Source organism: Sparus aurata, chromosome 10 (genome assembly GCF_900880675.1).
Source record: "Sparus aurata chromosome 10, fSpaAur1.1, whole genome shotgun sequence".
Lineage (NCBI taxonomy): Eukaryota > Metazoa > Chordata > Actinopteri > Spariformes > Sparidae > Sparus > Sparus aurata.
Window position 1 is genome coordinate 3,562,389 of NC_044196.1, and position 21,161 is coordinate 3,583,549.

Consider the following 21,161-nt stretch of genomic DNA (forward strand, 5'->3'; position numbering starts at 1 on the left):
TGCAGAATGAGAATTATGTGGATCTGAAAAATGAAGCGAGGTATTTAAGTTGTGTGCAGTATAACTGTGGTAACAACGACTGCACTCTGAGAATCACAGACCTGAGAGAGAGCGACTCGGCTGAACAGATGAAACACACACTGTCATTTGTAGAACATTATTTGTTCAAACTAAGAAATGGTAAGAAAAGAGTGTCTATTCCACTTCTCAAAATGTACATCAGCTTTCACAGTGAATGATGAAATTGATATTCAACAAAGTCTTTGCTGAGATTAAAATCTTTACCGACTGTTCTTTTGTTTTTGCTGCTTGCATTTAACCCGTCACTATTATTCAGTAACATTTATTGGTAATTCCAAATGTATGAGGATTGCCCAGTGATATTTTAATATTTAAATCTATCTAATCTATTTTAACTGAAATTGAAATTTTGGTGGATGTGTTGCTAATATATTTTAATTACTGTGTGCATGGTACTGAGCCTTGTTAAAATCCTATATTAAATTATACAACTTTTTTGCAGAATCAGTTTTTGTTGAATATTTTTCCTTCTAGTAAAAATCTTTATTTTGGGGAATTTAAGCTTTTAAGTGTCAGTTTAAAGTGGAGCAGTTCTCACCAAGAAAGTTGTGTAAAAGCTGAATTGATGCACTCACTGACTCTATTTCAGCAGCTGTTATGTGATTTTGCCTGGTTTATCACTGTAATATTTGATATCTTGTAATGTAACCTACGATTCATGTTGTGTTTTGTATTGTTTTTATATGGTGCAACTACTTTTTGATGTTCAATACAGTCAATTTGAAACCATCTTTCTCTTTTTTCTTCAATCTGCAATAGGTTGGTAGTGGAAAAGGAATGACTGTATGTTATTTAGGTTTGAAATATTGAAGGTTATTGGTTATTTTATTGAAATTAGTAGTAATAGTAGTAGTCAATTAACTTCATATCATGGTAATTCTGTAGAATTATTTAACAAAAATGTGGCCAACCAAAGCAGTAAGGGAATAAAAGGTTTGGGATATTTATTGAAACTTTAAAGGTTCTATATTGAACCATTTTGTCTAGCCACAAAGAACCCCAAGGATTCTTTTAAATGAACCCTCTGAAACGGTTCTATATAGAACCATTTGAGGGTGCCAAATACGTACCAAGCTATAGAACCCTTAAAGGTTGAATATAGAAGCACTTGTTCTTTGTGTCCAGGTGTTTTGTCTCTCCACACATCACACAACTCCTGAGCCTCCATGAGGTGAAGCAGACGAGTGTGAGAGGCAGCGTGAGGCTCTGCATGGTTCCTGTCTGACCTGCTGTCCTCAGTACTGTTACAACCTCCACCCATTAATACATATTCCTCATTATTACATTTATCAATCACTTCATTTAAAACATGGAGAAACACCACTCTCTCCACTCCCACAGCCGGAGCATCAATATTAATAAACACCATCTTTACGTCTTCACACACTGCTCTCACTTTTAACAGACGGCCTTTAATAACTTCTTCACTTTCTACAGACTGAGGAAGAAAGTTTGTGGAAACAACAAGTCCAGCCCCACAACTGTTACTGGTTTGTGACTGAAGAAGGTTTCAGCAGTCCACTCTGTCCTCCAGTCAGTCTGGTTATCAGCAGTACTGTGTGTCTCTGTACCAAAATAACATCCAGCTTGTTGAGAGAACACAGCTTGAAAAGAGACGCCCTTTTCCCATCAGCCCTTGCTCCATTTATGTTCAAGCTGCCTGTTCTTATGTCTCCCATAGCAGAGAAACAAGGTGTGAAACAAAAAAGAGTGAACAAAGCAGGAAAAAGAAGAAGTAACTATTTGACTCTTTCATCCAAAACATTTCATCCTCTCAGAAGACACATAAACAGCATAATCAGAATCCTCCACTGTGAACTTCAACATCCAGTTGAACTCCTCAGTGTTGTTCAGAACCATGAAGACCTGCCTTCTGAAGGAGACAACATGTCTCAGGTGTGGAGGTTTACAGCCCAGAGGAATCAGTTTGACTGGAGACATTAACTGTCCGTGTCTCTCCAGTTCTCTCTGCAACATTTCATTACTAATGAACGGAGGAACTCTGGACAGAATGATGTTTCTGGCTGGATGAACCAGCGGTACCACCTGAACAAAGGTGTCCTGGATCACTACACCTCGTTCAACAACCGTGCTCACTTTATCAATACTGTCCAGAAAAATAACCACTCCATTGTTCATCCTAGATTTGGACTTTATACCGTCATAACCTACTATTTCTCTGATTGCTGGACTGCAATCCTCCACAGAGCAATTAACAGTGGGACAGAGTTTGACTCTGTGTCTGTGTGTGAGCGTCTCCAGCTGAGGACGATTGATACTGATCCACTAAAACTACAGCACAGAATACTACTGCAGAAATAAATCTAACACACAGACACACAAAAGATAGAAACACACTCGCTCACTGAAATGCACACCCACACTCACTAAGAGAGAAACAGAGAGAGAACTGACCTTTGACCTTCAGCACCACATCTTTCTTCATCAGGATGTCTTCCTCCCTGTTGTAGACGGTGCAGGTGTAGGTGTCTCTGTCTGTGTCTGTGGGGTATTTCAGGGTCAGACTGAGGTCTCCAGGTTTCAGCAGTTTTCTCTTCATCTCTGTTCGACCTCTGTAATATCTGTGCTGTTCTTCAGGCTGGTCAGAACCGTTCTGATACACATGGAACTTCCTGTCACCTCTGTCCCTCCACTCAACTTTAGCGTCTTTTGGCAGGTGAACTGTGGTTTTGCAGGGCAGCTGGACAGACTCCGCCCCTGAATCCACCTCCACCTGGTAGACTGAGAGGACAACAAACCACAACATCAGCTGTACAGACAGCAGCAGGTGCTGTGATGGTAACATGTCCTCACTGTCTCATCCTTCTCCTATGATCCCAGTCCTCACTGTTGACAGTCTGTCTCAACAGTCAGGGAGCTACCAGAGTAAAGATGCTGCCCAGGTGCATGATGGGTTGTGTAGTAGTAGTGACATACCTGACATGAAATACTGCCTAAAATGTACTAAAAGAGCTCCAGAAACAAGAAGTCCAAGAACCAGGAGAACCAGGAGAGCTTTGGCCCAGGATGGGAATCGTTCTGTGAGAACCAGAAACATAAAGAACATGACCTTTGACCTCTGACCTCTGATCTGTATCTACAGGAGGTTTTAGGGTTAGTTGCTGACCTCTGACCTCTGACCTGTATCTACAGGAGGTTTTAGGGTTAGTTGCTGACCTCTGACCTCTGATCTGTATCTACAGGAGGTTTTAGGGTTAGTTGCTGACCTTTGACCTCTGATCTGTATCTACAGGAGGTTTTAGGGTTAGTTGCTGACCTCTTACCTCTGATCTGTATCTACAGGAGGTTTTAGGGTTAGTTGCTGACCTTTGACCTGCAGCTGTACATCCGTCACTCTCAGTTCTCTCTCTATCCCCATTCTGAACCATCTGACGGTGCAGGTGTAGGAGCCGCTGTCAGAGAAGTGGAGTTTTGTCAGATGGAGGCTGAGGTCTCCAGTTTCCAGAGCGTCAGTCTTCATGGATGTTCGGCCGCTGTAAAGCTGGTTTTGGTCTTTAAGTTCGTCACCTTCCTGCTGACGCTGGTGGACAGTTGAAGGATTGAGATCGTAGCGGCTCCACACCACTGAGGGATCGTCCAGGTCACCAGCGAGAAAGTCACAGGGCAGCAGGACAAACGGGTCCCAGTCATCCACCTCCACAGCTGAGGCATGCTGGGAAACTGTGAGGTCACACAGACAGAGAGGGTCAGTGACAGCAGCCTTATTTCATGTCATGAGTGAATGTGGTCCTCTGCAGTGTGTGCAGCCTGTAAACTGTGCTGCTAAAGCTCAACTCAGACTCTGTGTGAATGAAGGCCAACATTTACATCCACATGTGACGCTGCTGTCAGCAAAGCATCATTATTACGTTTGTGAACAGAAGCCATCAGAATGTGAGCAAGCTGCAGGGATCTAATCCTGAAGAACAGAAGTGAGGACAGTGTGACTGTACAGTCTTCTACATTCATCAGGGTTTAAAGACACAGTGAACATCTGCTGCCTTTAATCTGTTCTTCATGTGTTTCTGTGAAGAAAACATGGTCCTGCAGCTGAAACACACTGATGAAGTGAAGATGACACAGATCCACATTAAAGACATGACGTTGGACCGAGGTGACGATCAGATCAGAGGGAGGAAGGTTATCTTACCGTGCACGAGGATCACAAACACCACAAACATCTTCATCTTCCTGTCACAACTACAACAAGCACAAAGTCCTCTTTACTGAGCTTCACTTCAGAAACACATGGAGGACATCAGTTCACAGCCAGTCGTCACTTTGCTGCTGCTGACCGTCCACTGACACCAGGACTGAACTCAACTTTCACTTTGAGCTGTTTCCAGTGAAGCAGCTGCTGGAATGTGAACAAACAGGTCCAACATGTCTTGTTTTGATACGTTTGTGGATATTATCTTTTATATCTCACACAGACGTGTGTGTGTGTGTGAGCAGCCTTCAGATGAAAATAAAATTGACTAATGGACGATCAATATTCCCTTTGATGTAAATACTGATTAACTCGTTTGTTAAAGGAGTCTGGTGACTCTCTGGGCGACAGACTGTTGTTGACCCGTCGGCCGCTGTCAGTTCAGAGTTGAGCTCCAGAGTTTGTTAAAGCAGCTCTCTGGAATGAAGTCAGACTGCCACAGATCACTTCTGAGGAAAGAGGAGGAGCTTCAGTTTCCTCACAGTTTTCAGAGCTGTTGGTCCAGTTTGTGTGAGCATGAAGCAGCCTCAGACTGACAGACAGGAAGCTGAACCTTCAGTCCTGCTGATTCTCTGTACAAGAACCAAACATCTTCATCAATATGCAGAGTGCTGTGGAATTTCAGTTTGTATGACCATTTAGATGAGATGAAGACTCAGAGACACCGATGACTTACGTTGAAATAGTTTAAAGAACAAGATCATGGAGGAGCAACACAACATCACATCTGTGACGTGTTCCAGCAATCTGAACTCTGCACTTCCATGACAGTAAACCAGCCACATTATAATCTTTGCAGAAGCATTCATCTAATTACTACCCTACAGCAAGCCAGCATATAAACTGTACAGTATCATCACTGCTTGGTTCCACACACACACACACACACACACACACACACACACACACACACACACACTCACAGCTAACGTAGCCTTAGACCTATATTAGCTAGACAATAACCTAGACCACTTCCTGACTTTCCAAGGTTACACATTAACACAGCTTGCATAACAAAAAGAAAATCATGGGCGCGGCAACACATCTAAAAGTGTGACAGTTCGAAGAAATAACTACTGTGACTGTTAGTAGGAACAACAATGTTTACAACAGCAAAGTTAGAGTAAACTCAATATCTGGAAGAAGTTTAGATAAACAGCCACACAGACAGCTGTCGGATTATTCTTAACTCTCATTAACAAGCAGTTAGCTTAACAAGGACAAATGAGTGCTTTTCTGAAATATGACTCATATTTAAGCACGTTGAATAAGGATTCAAAGGGGCTTTATTGGCATGAAAGTTTCAACAACAATATTGCCAAAGCTCTGATGACTGAGCATAAGCTGGACATGATTGGCTTATGTGAAACATGGCTGAAACCTAATACCTTTCTGCCATTAAATGAAGCCTCTCCTCCTGACTATAACTACGCCCATGTTGCTCGGGCCTCTAAACAGGGGGGAGGTGTTGCTCTAATCTACAGATCTATTCTCAGCCTAAGCTCCAACCAGGATATTAAATTTACTTCATTTGAGGCTCTGGTTTTAAAACCATCCTCATCAAATAGTAACAGCCTTGTCCAGGGAACAGGCTTCACCTGGTTGTACTGTACAGACCTCTTACTGCCAGTTCCTAGAAGAATTTGGTGAATTTATTGCAGATCTTGTGACTCGTTCAGATAAAATCTTTGGGGATTTCAATATTCACTTAAATAAGCCCTCTGACCCTCTAGGGAAAGCTTTTTTGATACTTCTTGATATTTCCAACTTTATTCAGCTTGTCCATGAACCCACTCACTCCAGTGGAAACACTCTGGATTTGATCATTTCCCATGGACTTGATGTGTCAGCCCTGAACGTCGCTTCTGTCTCCTCTGCTGTGTCGGACCACTTTCTCATTACATTTGAAGCATCATTAGCCTGTCCCTATGTCAATGACACAAATGTTGTTACTTCCCGTCCTATCAGCCCGGCAATCACAGTGACGCTCAGTGATAAAGTGCCCGGGGTCCTGGCTCCCTTTGTGACTGTGACAATACCTGTGGAAAGCCTCACGAATGAAGTGAACTCAGCACTTGTTTCGCTCCTCGATTCTGTGGCACCGGTCTCTACCAGGACAAGACGACCAAAGAAATCTACTCCCTGGTTCACTGACGAAACCCGAGATCTCGAGCAGGCCTGCAGAAAAATGGAACGAGCGTGGCGTAAATCCAAACTGGAGGTTTTTTATCTTGCCTGGCATGATAGTGTGCTAAACTATAAGCGTGCTCTAAATACTGCTAGAACAACATATTTCTCCAGCCTAATAAACAATAATAAACACAATCATAGATTTCTCTTCAACACTGTGGCTAAACTTACTCAAAAACCACAGTCGGTGAGCTGTGCACCCTTTAATGCAAATGATTTCTTAGATTTCTTTTGCAATAAAATTGATGAGATCAGAATTAAAATTAACTCGTCATCTCCGGCTTCCTCGTCAAACCTTGTCAAAAAATTTCCTGCTGCCGATTCTCAGTTAGTCTCAGCTCTAAACACTTTTGAAAATATCTCCCTTCAGATACTGTCTAAAATTGTCTCATCCTCTAAACCAACTACCTGCGTCCTGGACCCCTTTCCGGCAAAACTGTCTAAAGAACTATGGCCAGCACTGGGACCTACAATGTTAAATATTGTTAACTCATCACTCATGACTGGATGTCAGCGCAGCATTTGATACTGTAGATCATGGCATACTGTCAGACAGACTTGAAAGTCGATTTGGCATCTCTGGCCCGGCCCTAGCCTGGCTAAAATCGTACCTGTCCGTGTTTCCTACAATGGTACGTCATCCATTTTTACTGCTGTGAAGTATGGAGTTCCCCAGGGCTCTGTTCTGGGCCCTTTGCTCTTCTCTTTATATATTTCACCTCTCGGCCAAATTATTCGGAGCTATGGAATACATTTCCACTGCTATGCGGACGACACTCAGCTGTATGTGCCCTTAAAAGCTGATGACAAATCGCAAATCACGAAACCAGAGACCTGCCTATATGCAGTGAAGAAGTGGATGTCAGAAAACTTCCTGCTCCTAAATTCCGAAAAAAGACTGCTGGTCATCGCTCCCGCCAAACAGAGACACCATGTTGATCAGGTGACTGTAACTCTCGACAACTGCCTTATTTCTCAAAGCTCAACCGTCAAGAATCTAGGTGTTACTTTTGATTCTACACTCTCCTTTGATCAGCACATCAAAGAAATTACCAAGATCGCCTTCTACCACCTGCGCAATATAGCTAAAATTAGGTCCTTCCTGTCCACCGCGGATGCAGAGATCCTGATTCATGCCTTTGTTTCGTCTAGGCTGGTTTACTGCAATGCCTTATTTTCAGGTCTTCCACGTGAGAGCACTAAAAGTCTTCAGATGGTTCAGAATGCTGCAGCCAGAGTCTGAACACGAACAAGAAAGTTTGATCATATTACACCAATCTTAGCATCTCTGCACTGGCTCCCAGTGCATCTAAGATCAGACTTTAAGGTGCTGCTGATGACATACAAAACTGTACACGGCCTTGCCCCGTTGTACATGTCAGATCTCATTAAACCATATATTCCAACTCGGGCATTACGCTCTCACGATTCAGGGCTCCTGATGGTTCCCAGGATTAAGAAGAAGTCAGCTGGCTGCAGGGCTTCTTCCTATCGGGCTCCTTTCCTCTGGAATAACCTCCCAGCTGACATCAGACAATCTGGCTCTGTTGACGCCTTTAAATCTAAACTCAAAACTCACTTCTTCGATTTAGCCTTTAATTAGCCCTGATATCAACTGTAAGCTTCTTCAGTAGGTCGGTGTCAGTCTCAATGAGTTCCTATAGTACTAGAGTTACACTGTGCTGCCGACGAGAAACAATCTGTTTATTCTGATCAATACTGCATTTCTCTAACCTTTGTTTTGTTTTCTGTTCCTACAAGCTGCAAGCTGTGTCACTCTCTACACTCTCTATAGCTTCTCCTCCCCCTCCTCCTCCTCCCCTCTCTCCTCCTCCTCTTCTCTCTCTCCTCCTTCTCTTTCTCCTCCTCCCCTCTTTCTTTCAGGCTCCCTTCTGATGGACCACGGCTCCCTGGGACCATCTATCGTTTCCGGGCTCCTGCTGCCTTGAAATACTGACTGATCTGGATCATCACACCCCGGGCTCTGCTGGATCATTGCTCTCCTCTGCTTCACTATCTCCTCATATCTATATTTCTGTTAACTTTGATGCCTCTCTCTGTCTATTACTAATTATCTTGTGTGTTCTGCCCTCTTCCAGGTCATCATGGTGGACAGGAGGTCGTCTGGCTCGGGCTCCACTTGGTGATGCCTCGTCCTGCTCGGTCGTCTCCTGGATCCACTCACTTTACATAACTTGTATCAGACTTTCTGTTGATGTAACCTGTAAACTGTGAATTGTTGCTCTTTTCTGTACACGCAACATCTATTGCATGTCTGTCCGTCCTGGAAGAGGGATCTCTCCTCTGTGGCTCTTCCTGAGGTTTCTTCCATTGTTTTTTTTTTTTTTTTATCCTGTTAAAAGGTTTTTTTTTTTGTTTACATGTATGAACAAATTTAGCAAACAGCAATTTATATTTGCATTATAAGTTAAAAAAAAGGTTTGTTAAACATATTTGTGGTTTTCACAGTAAAAACTCGGATCTACTCGGATTTTATGAGTTTTTTATGGGTTTTTTTTGTGATTTTAGGTCCATTGTGTTAATACAGTATGTCAAAATAAAAAAACGAATGAATGAATCAAAAACGGCCAATTATACCCTGGAATATCGGATTTCACAACAAACCTAAATATCCCTGACGTCCCACCTTCAAACACAGCCTCATTTGGCCATCCATGAAAAAGCTCCCACTTTTTTTATAGGAATACACTTTTCTTACGGGCACTGCACTAATTACCTTTAAAGAGGCTTCACTGTTTGTTTCTGTTGCAGCTTCATTGATCTATCGGTTATGTTCCGTTGACCACATCGTGTCCAGGGGCCCGTTGCACAAAAGTAGGATTAAGACATCCAGGATAAGTGACTGAGCTGAGCTCAATGAATCCAAAACAAGAGCATCCAGGCTTAATTGGTTGCACAAAGACCAAGCCAGGATGAGCAGACACGGATTCATCAAGCCAGGTGAAACCAATCCTGGATAAGTGCGCGCTCATGGCTCCCTCAAATAGACCCTGCCTCCGATCACAGATTCACTCATTAAACGTGGCAAGTAGAGCGGCTTACTTTCCCCGCCGGAGGCAGAAATCCTCATGGAGGCAGAGGAAGAGGTAAAAGACATAATTAAAAAGAAAGGCAACACTGCCACAGTGATAAAGCAAAGAGAAAAAGCGTGGCAAAGTATTGCTGACCGCCTGAATGCGTAAGTAGTGCACAATTACACACTCACCGCTCCGCTGAAACATCACAATTAAAATCCAAATAGTTAATTCACATCTCCAAAAACACAGTTGTACTCTGATTATGAATCAGTTGAATTTTTAATTGAAATGGACTGCAGATATGAGTGAAACTGTGTTAATGTAACTCCATCAGACTGTATAACTCTAACGCTAGTAATAATTAGAACCACCTCAGGCGCCAAATACAACTGGCAGATATACTGTAGATATGCAGTACAGGAAGAAAAAGATGGAAAAACTTGCACTGGAGTCCGAAATTAAAAAGAGGACAATTAGAAAATTGGACCTTGAAATAAACACTGTAGACTTGAGCAGGAGGTGAGTTATGCCTTTAATGCACACTGTATGCTGACTGTAACACAAATGATTTAATCATTATTCTCCTTTCCTCCCCCAGCTCCAAGAAGATGGCACATCTTAAATAAAAAAATAAAAGGTCAATCCTCGTAAAGTCAAGTGAGCCAATAGCCTATATGAAGGCCCAAAATGTTGTGTTCCTTTCTGCTCTGACAATGGCGAGTGAGGGTCCAATATGTGTTCAATTATTTTAGTTAATATGCATGCTGTGAATTTCAGTTAAATATGTCCTGCAGTGGCAGAGGAATTTGTGTGGGTTTCTTTTGTTTTTTTTTCTTTTTTTAATTTAATTTAAATTGATTTGGCTTCTTATGATGTTTGTGCTGTATACTGAAGCTTGCAGGGAGGCTACTGCATCCATTCATTTGTCTGTTCATTTGATGTGTATGGATTTGTTCTGCATTTATTTCAGTGTGCAGACATGCGGGGTGAATTATATACAGACCTTTGAATGTGTATTTATCCTTGTGTTGTATAATATGCTTTGATTCTGTGCTTTCCATCTTGTAGAGTCACTGTGTGACTTCAGTTTTGAAAGGAGCTGATGGTTTACCTGTTTTGCTTTGTCCTTATTCAATAAAGTAACATGATGTTACACTTTGATGTGTATTTATATTTATATGGGATGTGTATTTTATACAACAGAGTATTAAGGCCACACTGTGGAAGAAAGAAAGTCATACATTTATGAGACAGGTTCTTTCTGTGGAAAAGATGCATTTTCTTGCATAATCTTTTTAAAGTCCTGATACTTATGACAATGTGATGCTGATGTGCCAAAAGATTAAGTATCTCCTTGTTTATGAAACTTATACTGAAGTACAATTCCACGAAATGCTCCACGGCCCTCATTTTAACAACTCTCCTCTGAAACAACGGGTTACAATTATTATGACTTTATTCTCGAAGTTTGTGAATTTTTTTTTCTTTCTCTGTGGCCCTAATATTCCGTCATTTTAGCCTTATAGTCTACGGGAAACTGTAAATTATCTAATGATAGCAACATCATCTAAAATCATAATTTATCCAAAATGATTGAAATTAATGATCACAAACGTTTAAATAATGACAGTGGGTCTAGTTGTATGTGATAACAATGAGTACTGGGCAGTGGAATAACTATTGGTTTCCATTTGTGGTGACTGCTGACTGAGATAAGGGATGAGATTAAATAGATCCTGGGACTTCGCCTGGTCTGGAGCAGGCTAGCTCCACAGAATAAATCTCCATTGTAACTTATACCATAACATATCCTACTGCCCCCTATCCCGCTTTTGTGCAACCGGATCACGGATAAGTTGAGCCAGGATAACCAAGATATCCCGGCTTAATCCCTTATCCTAGTTTTGTGCAACGGGCCCCAGGCCTGAACTCAACTTTCACTTTGAGCTGTTTCCAGTGAAGCAGCTGCTGGAAAGTGAACAAACAGGTCCAACATGTGTGTGATCAAGACCTGTGTGTGTGTGTGTGTGTGTGTGTCACTCAGTGTTGGGTGTAACGCGTTACAAAGTAATGTGTTACTGTAATCACATTATTTTTCAGTAACGCGTAGTGTAAGGCATTACTGTTCTGAATGTAGTAATCACATTACAGTTCATCAAGCTCGTTGCTTACGTTACATTGATAGGTTAATCAATTTTAAAGTCTGTGTAAAGCAAAATCAGCCATTTTTTTCTAAACACATTAAACAGGTCATAAATGTGTTTCCTTAAAACATGTAAAAGCCATCAGACCATTTAGAATTTAAATTTGGAGCTCAGCTCACAAACTGTTTTTCAACATTTCTGTGTTCAGGATTTAATGGGCGGGTCAGAAACCATGCAAATCATGGCCACGTTACGTAACGCGCATCACACACAACGGGCTGTGGGGCCGGGGGCCGTCAATAATGGAACAGTGATTGGTTGGGTTTGGCATGAGGTATCTTTCACCATCACTGATTGGTTAGTCGCCACCCACAAGGGGAGATGGGATAACAATGGCAGCGTCACGAGCAGAACATGCTGCTGCATGCGACCTGCCTGAGTCCCCCCGCTGCGTAAATTAACTTTTGACGGCTGGAGATACAAACATTACTTTGAATTTGTTGAACGTAAGGAAAATTGACTTGACTTGACTGTAAGGTGCACACTTTGCCCGTGTTGGAAACTTCTCTCCACCGCTGCTAACACTAGCTAAGACTTAACGAAGCACCTACAGAGACAGCACACACACACAAAGCTTGTTGCTAAGGAACCGTGGAGCAACATGAATGTAACAAGTAATGTAACTAATTACTTTCTTCAGGGAGTAATCATGTAATGTAAGGCATTACTTTTTTTGAGAGTAATGTGTAATATATTGCTTTTTTGAGTAACGAGCCCCAACACTGCTCACTGTCCCTCAGGTTGTGGCATGTTGATATATATTGGGCAGCAGATTTGCTCTGTCTCCTTCTCCCAGGAGTATTTTTAGTTTTGATTGGTCATTCAGCTCTTTGAAATCTAAGATTATAGAGCCAGATTTGTAATGATAAATGTTTTTCGTTTTGTTGAATGTTTCACATTGTAGGAAAAAGTGCATCTCTGTCTTGACCTCACCTGTCCAACAGTGACCACATGTTCTGTTTTCTTTTGGTTGCCATGATTTTGTGTGTCTTCCTGTTTGGATTGTCAGTTTGTGGTCACTGAGCCTGAACCGGGTCAGGATTTGTCTGAGCCTGAACCGGGTCAGGATCTGTCTGAGCCTGAACCGGGTCAGGATCTGTCTCTGCTTTCTATCTCTGACAGTAGAGAGATATTCTGCTGGTTCATAATCTCTGTTTAGGGTCAGATAACATTCTAATCTACTTTGGCTTTTAGTTTCTTCTTTCCAATGTTCCAGATAAGTTTCTTTACATTGTGTTATAATTTGCTTTACTCTGATTGGTGTTTGGAGAGCAGTGTTGTTGTGAGGCTGGTCAGATTGTGTCTGAGAGGGGGCAGTTAGCCTCAGTACCAGCTGACACAGTGGACTCTGTTCTGGGCTCAGCTCTGAGTTTGGAGGGTTTGGAGTGGAGGGTGTCTCGGCTGGACTTCAAGTGGTTTTAAAAGAGTTGAGCGTTCTCTTGTGAATGTTAATTATCAGTGGGTATCTGCTAGGGCTGAAGCTATCAATTCTTTTTGTAATCAATTAATCTAGCACTTTATCGATCGATTAATCGAGTAATCGGATATATATATATTTTTTTTGCGTTTTTAAACAACCAAAACAAATAATGCATAATGAAAATGATGTGGCTGTTAAATGATCAAGCATTTCTCAAAAAAACAGAGGTATTCATTCCAACTCCAACATTTGTCTCCAAAACTAAGACTTTGGTAAGTGCCAGTGCCAATAATTAAACAACAATACAGATAAATCAACTTACTGTAAAACATGTATAACATGTAAAACTGTGAATACAAACTTAAATAGTAAAGGCCTTTTGGCCTTGGTTTTGTTTTCTTCATACAACATTACAAAAAAAGGATTGCACCTTCTGCAAATTACCCACCTGAGAACAAAGAATGAATATAAAATATCAAGCCAAACAGGTACACGATGTGTACAATTTATAACAAATGAATGTAAATAAAACAATTATAAATAAATACAAAAAATCCCCAATAAATCCCCAAATCCATGATAACCACACTAATCTGCCAATCACAAGGAGGCAAGTAGCGTAATCGCTAACGCCGATTTTTCGGACATGCGCCATTAGCATGTTTTTTCTACGTGCTCCTTTAGTTGCTTGGTGTCGGAATTGAGTTTCGATTAGGTGAAAATGATTATCATGAGCGTTTAGCTGAGCTTCTTCCCGTTAAGTTGGTGGGCTGCATTAATATGTTGCTACATGGTTAGCATGCTCTTATAGGGTGTATGATGCTACATGCGCAGCTCGGTTGAAGAGGTTAGAAACATCAAAGCTAAACATCATATCTAGTCAAACCGCATAACGACATCACTACAAATACAGAGCTCAATTGTGCCAGCCAGCTAAATTCAAAATGTATGACGCGCTGGTGTGCTTCCTGAACAACGACCCGTGTGGAACAATCAGATCCCTGCGCTTCATAGGAATTTAACGAGGCTTCGAGGCAGAGTTTTTGCCTCGAGGAATTTTTAGAATCGAGTTAATCGAGTAACACGATGAATCGTTTCAGCCCTAGTTTTCAGGGGCATGTCATGATGACCAAGAGACTCTAGGTCTCACGTCCAATTTCTCACAAAGTTAATAAACACAAAAACACATTCATAACGTATAATGTGACGGCGCGAAAAAAAGCCACTCATGCGCACATACAGAGAGCGGCACAGCGCGTTCTCTGCTGTGCTGTTACGTTAATTTATTCAGAGAATAGAGAAATATCCATAAGCTATATAAGTTTAATTTATTCTCGTGCCAAAAGTAATCTCAGTCAGAAACTCTTTCAGCAGCAGCGTCTCTCCTCTCATACCGTGAGCACGCAGGAGTGACAGTGAGTGAGTGTACTTGAGAGGACACTTTTGTCTCTGTTATCGGATCGGAGTATGCGTTCTGCGCAGGCGCGAGATTTATTTCCGGGGCCGTGAGCCGGAAGTAGATTGATGGGTCCGAAACAACCGCAAGAAAGAGCGCCATTGTGCATCTAGTTTGTGTAATTGTGTCCTTTTTCACTGGGCTCCAACAACATTTGCCTCGACTTCTTCAGCTCTACAGGGCCAGCAGCTTTCCAGAGCTGAAAAATGTCCTACGCATGCTTGAGGAGGATGTATGTATATTTGCTCAGGGATGCAAAAATGTATCAGTCAAAGAAACTGTTTAATTAATACTCACTCTCAAGTTTAATAACATTGATTTATAATTTGGCTGGTGCCGCAGGTGATATCATTACATTACATATCCCAGAATTTAAGATGTCATTTGTTTTTCTTCTCAGCATGTATGAAAAACATGTCAGTGGTGATTGTATATTTCAACTTATACAACTACTAATGCTAACATGTAGTAGCATTGTTATCAGCAGCAACCTCACTAACTCACACACACTTACTTTTCCTTGCACAATTGATCTCTTCCTCATTGTCTCACTCTGTCACTCATTCATATACTTAAATTCAGAGCACCATTTTGAGAGAGTGAACAAACTGTTGCTTGTTAAATGAAATAATCTTAATTAATCCATAGTTTGTTATTTAAGTGAGGTGTCCTCATGGCCACATATACTTGGCCAGTGGCTTTAATAGTGTATTCTGTCTTTTAACAGAATTCCAGCCAAACAAAAAGGGCTGTCATTCTGAGGGGCCTGCCATATTTCCTCCGTGAGGATCCTTCCAAGTTCCTCAGGACTGCAGAGGTAAGCTTAGTTATTGGTACTGAATGAACTGATGAATTGATGTTCCTGGCTATAAATATTTTAATGCCAATTTTATTCCCCATTTTATTCACCCGATAGATAGATAGATAGATAGATAGATAGATAGATAGATAATGATTTATTCATTCATTCATTCATTCATAGGGTGAATAAAATGGGGACATATTTCATGGGTGGAACAGTCTGAAGCATTTGTTCACGCCGAGCGGCACGAGAGCGTCATGGCGAGCGCAGTTAGCTGTGGTGCTGAGTGTGCAGCGTTTAGGTTCACTTGTGACGCCTGTTATCATCGACTATTTCTCTCGAGCCGCCCAGCGCGAACAAATGCCTCAGACTGTTCCATTCATGAGTTGTTTGAGAGTACAGACATTCGCGACAAAGATATAAGACTGACAACATGCACTGTTAGACGATTTATAGACAGTGGCGTTTTTTTCGTCGGTGGTGTCACTTGACTGTCACTGTGTGTCTGTAGCGCTCGACAAACAGCTGTTTGCAGGTCGCAGACTCCGACATCTCCCAGTGGAATAGTAATGTTGAAGCTACGTCAAAATGAATACACATATACATGATTTGAATCGATGAGCAGAATGTTTTTCCTGGTTAGTGGACCAGTTAAAATGAATGCCAGTCAATTTCATTACTAAACCAGAGCTACATCAATAACAAATGTCAACAACTGCAGCTAAGGGTTAGCTGAGCGGGCTTGTTGGTACCCAGCAACATTCCTGTACAGGAATCAGAGCTGCTAGTAAGGCAGAAGTAGTAGACCCGAATCGAGCACACTCCTGTAGCCAACCATGCTGTTGGCTGAGGTTAGGACCTCCTTTTTCGTTTGAATATAATGAATAATTGACATCTTTAAGGCTCTGTCTCTTTAGTGTAGGCCTATCAGCTTCTACCTGAAGTGTTATTTCCACCAACATCTCTCCTCCAAGAATGGTGCATAATGTTGCATAAAGGAGGAGGGGAGGGTGCAGCGCGTCCTCTGGCTCTGGTTGCCCAAATTACAGTCTGTTCACGATCCTGCTGTCAGGCAGGTGGTTCAGGAGCATCCGATTCAGGACCAGCAGGTTCAGAGACAGCTTCTGCCAGCACGCCATCAGACTACAGACCTGCTGAGAGACCCTACACAGACACACACACACACACACACTCGCCACTTGTTTTTTTTGTTTTTTTTATCTTTTAACATTTGCACTTTAATCTGTTTTCTTGATTGTAATGTTATTTATTTATATCAAAAGTAAACAGTAGAGTCTTAAAGTGACGAGTGTGTGTGTGTGTAGGGTCTCTCAGCAAGTCAGTAGTCTGATGATGTTCAACTAAATATTGCTTAGAGAACATTATGCATCATTCCTGAAGGAGAGATGGTGGATTTAACACTTCAGGTTGAAGCTGATGGGCCGTTCGAAAGATGGCGCCAGTTTTCATTCCATATATTGAAACATTCATTCTATATATATTTAATTTCCTAAACGGCATACCATAATGCTGAAACATGTTCTTGTTTCTCATAGAGGGTGAGACAAATACTAAAAAATGCTCAATACTAAAATATTTTTGCCCTTCTTTGTGAAGCCCACAGACATGGAGGACAGCATGACTGGGGGAATGAATGTCGGCATTGTCCTAGTAAAAGAAGGAGAGGATCTTCTGGACATATCGGTGGTCCTGGAGCAACAGATTGTTCTGCGTGACATCGGTAGTTATGTTAATGGGTCTGCTGTATGCACTGAACATTGACTACCCAAAGGAGCTGCAATATACGTTCGAGGTCATCCAGAAGGTTCTCATGAACATCGGGGGTGAGCACCGCTCTGCAAAGGTTCATGGACTGAGGAATAGACTTCTTCGTAAAACTCAGTAGACACTACACTGAGACTGGGAGTTTTTGTTTAAAGGGATAATCTCTTCAAGTTCTGTTGCAGTATTGTAACGGTCACTAACATTACTAGTTGGAGGAATTTAAGACCTTTTCAATGATGTTCTAAGTTGACTGCAGTTCTAAACTCAGATCCCAGAACACTGTTTAAAGCCAGAAAGGTGGCAGGGTCCGCCACATATTTCCATGACTCCTGTTGTTTTATCAAGTGGCAGTAATTGAGAATTTTTTGGATTTCAGCTGTTGGACGACGTTATAAGTGTTGTGAACGCATCACCTCGGGCTTCAGGAGCTTGTTATGAGCACGCTCACTGTAGGAACCAGCCATCGTCCTCTGTTTCTCTCACCACAGGAGGTGTGAATGGCATGTCAGTGTCCATCTCACCTCTCACCTACTCCCTGCCATATTGTGGTAGCTTGGATACTGTACTTCCTTTGCCCCCCTTTTCTTTGACACTATGCTGTTGACAAAAACAGCATGTGATCCAGCTATATGCATTTTTCGCCTGCGAGAAAGGACAGTCTGCTGAGTTCTCATGTGGAATCACCAGATAACCTCCTGATTCTGTTCCTTCCCCCGCCTAGAGAGAGTCCTGACCCTTTTATTGCCCTCTCTCTCACACTCTGGCCTTATTAGAGCCTCTCATAATAAACCTATGGACAATCAGGCTCGGAAAGGACTTGATCACTACCTGGGTTACATCAGTGCCTGTCTACGCTTTCACGGACTGTTTACATTCAGTGCCAATTCAATCACTGGAGAACATCAGGTTTATCCTTTGTTACAACTTGCTTGTCACCAAAGGAAAGGCTTACATCTGGCATGTACTATAAAGATGTCATCCCATAAGTTACGACACTCAAACCCGGCAGGGTGTCTTCACATTCATTTTAAAGAAACCAAAAGCCTTGATTTCTCCTGTAATACAAAGAAACATTAGATTACAAACTCATTTTCTTTTTGACAGTTTACCTTTAACTAGCTAAATGAGACCTCAAACATGCTCTGTCTCTCATTTGTGTTGGTTAAAGAAAACTTATGTTAAGAATCACAGGGTTAATGTCAATACTTTGGTGGAGCTAGAGTACCACCTCCTGGTAAGTTTTGGTATAATTTCAAAGGCCAATACTAATGGAATGTTCTATTTTATCATCTATTTCTAAGTATTTAGACGATTTCTTTTAATCTGATACATGTCTGGGAAGTATAAACTGTCAATGTATGAGATATTCTTGAGCCATTAGTGCCTTTAATGATTATGTGCTTGTATTTGTGTTGTATTTTAACCAATAATTTCTCTTTTGCCTATTAGGCAACTTCAATTGTGTTCTTTTATATTTCCATAACAATTGTTAATGTGAGACCATGGTGGATTTCAGCACATAGTCAGTTGCGATTTAAAACTTTATCAAATCATTAGATTGATTCAACAAGTGAGAAATCGGTAACATGAGCTATGACGTCGCCGGAGGAAACAACGTGACCAGTCCGCCCGAGTCCGCCCGAGTCCGCCCTCAGTTCCGCCCCCGGTTAAAACAATAAAAGCCCATGTATCCCGCTGCTCACTCTCTTCTCCTGAAAAATTCTTCGCTTCTCCTGAAAACTCTTCTCTTCTCCTGAAAAACTTCTTCGCATTCTTCGCTTGCTTTCGATTGCCACTTTCGTACTTACTTTAATTTTTAGTACGCGCAACTTCTTATTTTTCAAGTTAATTTCCGTACTTTGCCAGATTTTTAAAGCTCTGAGACTTAGTAACCTCCAGAGATTTGAGCCACTTGCGAGATACCTCTCCCGGTGAAGCTCTTTTATTCTGAAAAGATTTTTTCTGTGAAATTCGAGCAAGAACGAAATTGATTCTTTTATTTTGTGATATTTTGCTCATTGTTAGAGTATCGTACTTAAAGCCAAAGAAACCATTTTTGTTTTCTTGTATTTAGTAACAGAGAAGGATTGTCCGGCCGGCATTTCTCTCCCAGTTATTTTTACGCAAGAAAGTCAATTCAATATATATTCGGAGCTCCGTAATCACCAATTCTATCGAGACTCTGATAACTCTTAAGCCATTACGAAGTCGGTGCAGTTAAACTGCTCAAGAAGCCGTGAAGAACATATCCACAGCAGAACCGCCTGCAGCGATCTCAAGCGAGACACTTCGCTGGGCAGAGGGAGTTCGGCCCGAGACGGCATCAAATTCCAGCGGTATGGCAGCCGACAGGCCGCAAAGAGCTCAGACGGAATCCCCGCTGTGCCGGTAACACTACGTCACCAGGGGTTGCCTCGCCATCATCCTGCGGCTGGACGGAAGCGGCTTCGGCATCTAAGCTGACCCAGAGAGCCCGGATTCTGGATCATCTCCCCTCTTCAAACAAAAGTAGGCTAAGAACTCCACACACGACAAGAGTCACATGTGAATGATATCAGAGTTGGTGTTTGTGAAAGCTTCGAATATATATATATCATAAATCCAAACATCTCCCATATAATTCCGTTAGAAATTAATCCCGTACTCGCGAATTAACGGTTCCATGTCAAAATCCACCATTGTCTGAATCCATCCAGTCAATAATTCATTCCAGTCTTCACACTCTCTGTTATTTTGTTACCCGTTTGAATTTACCTCATGTCATTTAATCTGCATTTATTTAGTTAATAAACATATTTAATCTTATGTCGTTGTCTGTGCACGTTTAATTTGAAGTAGGAAATCGATGGGATCGTGGAAAGAATTCACTGCTTCAGAATAGGAACAAATAGACACTGAAATTAAACAAGATTCATTTGAGATTGATGATTTATCTGTCTACCAAACTTGGACAGTTGATATCTTAACTAATTACCTCCGAGATTAGTTTAGAATTCAAATATCGGAGGTGGTGCCCTGTAAACGAGTGTAAATTAATCGCCAGTGATTAATTATCAAATATTTATCAAAGTAGTGTCTCCTACATCACCTTCTCTGACATGTTTATTGACAAAATGAAAAACTGAGATTTTAATCAGCATATGAATCTGTTGTTCAACCTGTTTCTGTCAGCGTTGATGCTCCATTACATGTGGACAGTTTACAGCAGTAAAAGGGATATTCCGGTGTAATATCCCTTTAAGTTCTGTTGCAGTATTGTAACGGTCACTAACATTCTTAGTTGGAGGAATTTAAGACCTTTTCAATGATGTTCTAAGTTGACTTGCTGTTTTTGAGGAAAACATTTTTTGTACATGATGGGATGTGTTAATCTGCTTTATTAAAACTTTCAATAATTGGAATTGATTTGGTTTCATTGGAACACCTAATAATCTATGGAGATAAGATCTTTAAGCATAATCTAAAATAAAGTTGAAAGATAATTACCAATGTAGTACATTTACATGTTTCTTGAACAGTGATGTCACAGCCAAAAGGAGACTGCATCATGTCATCTGCTGATGGGCTGCTTATGTTTTTTATCTGCCATTCCTGAAGGGCTGCATGCTTCCAGGACCAGCCTGAAGTCAGGAGGAGAGACTGTGGTTGACCTCTCCCACCCTGGAGCCAGGATTCTCATCATCACAGCACAAAACCTCATTCAAGAGTCATGTATATACAAAACAGATCACATTATATACCTGTTTATTACAATTATTCTGTATTAATGTTATTTCACTGTAGCTTTTTTGACTGTAGTAATAAATGGGCACGGCACTCAAACAAGGTGCTGGACATCGCTTTTATTGTTTACTCAGAACACACATTCTCCCTATTTGTCCCTCAGTAGCTTGAACACTGTTTGACAGGTAAGGTCTTTACTGATAAAGTCATGAGAAATACAGTACAATATATACAGTATTCACAGCAGTTAAG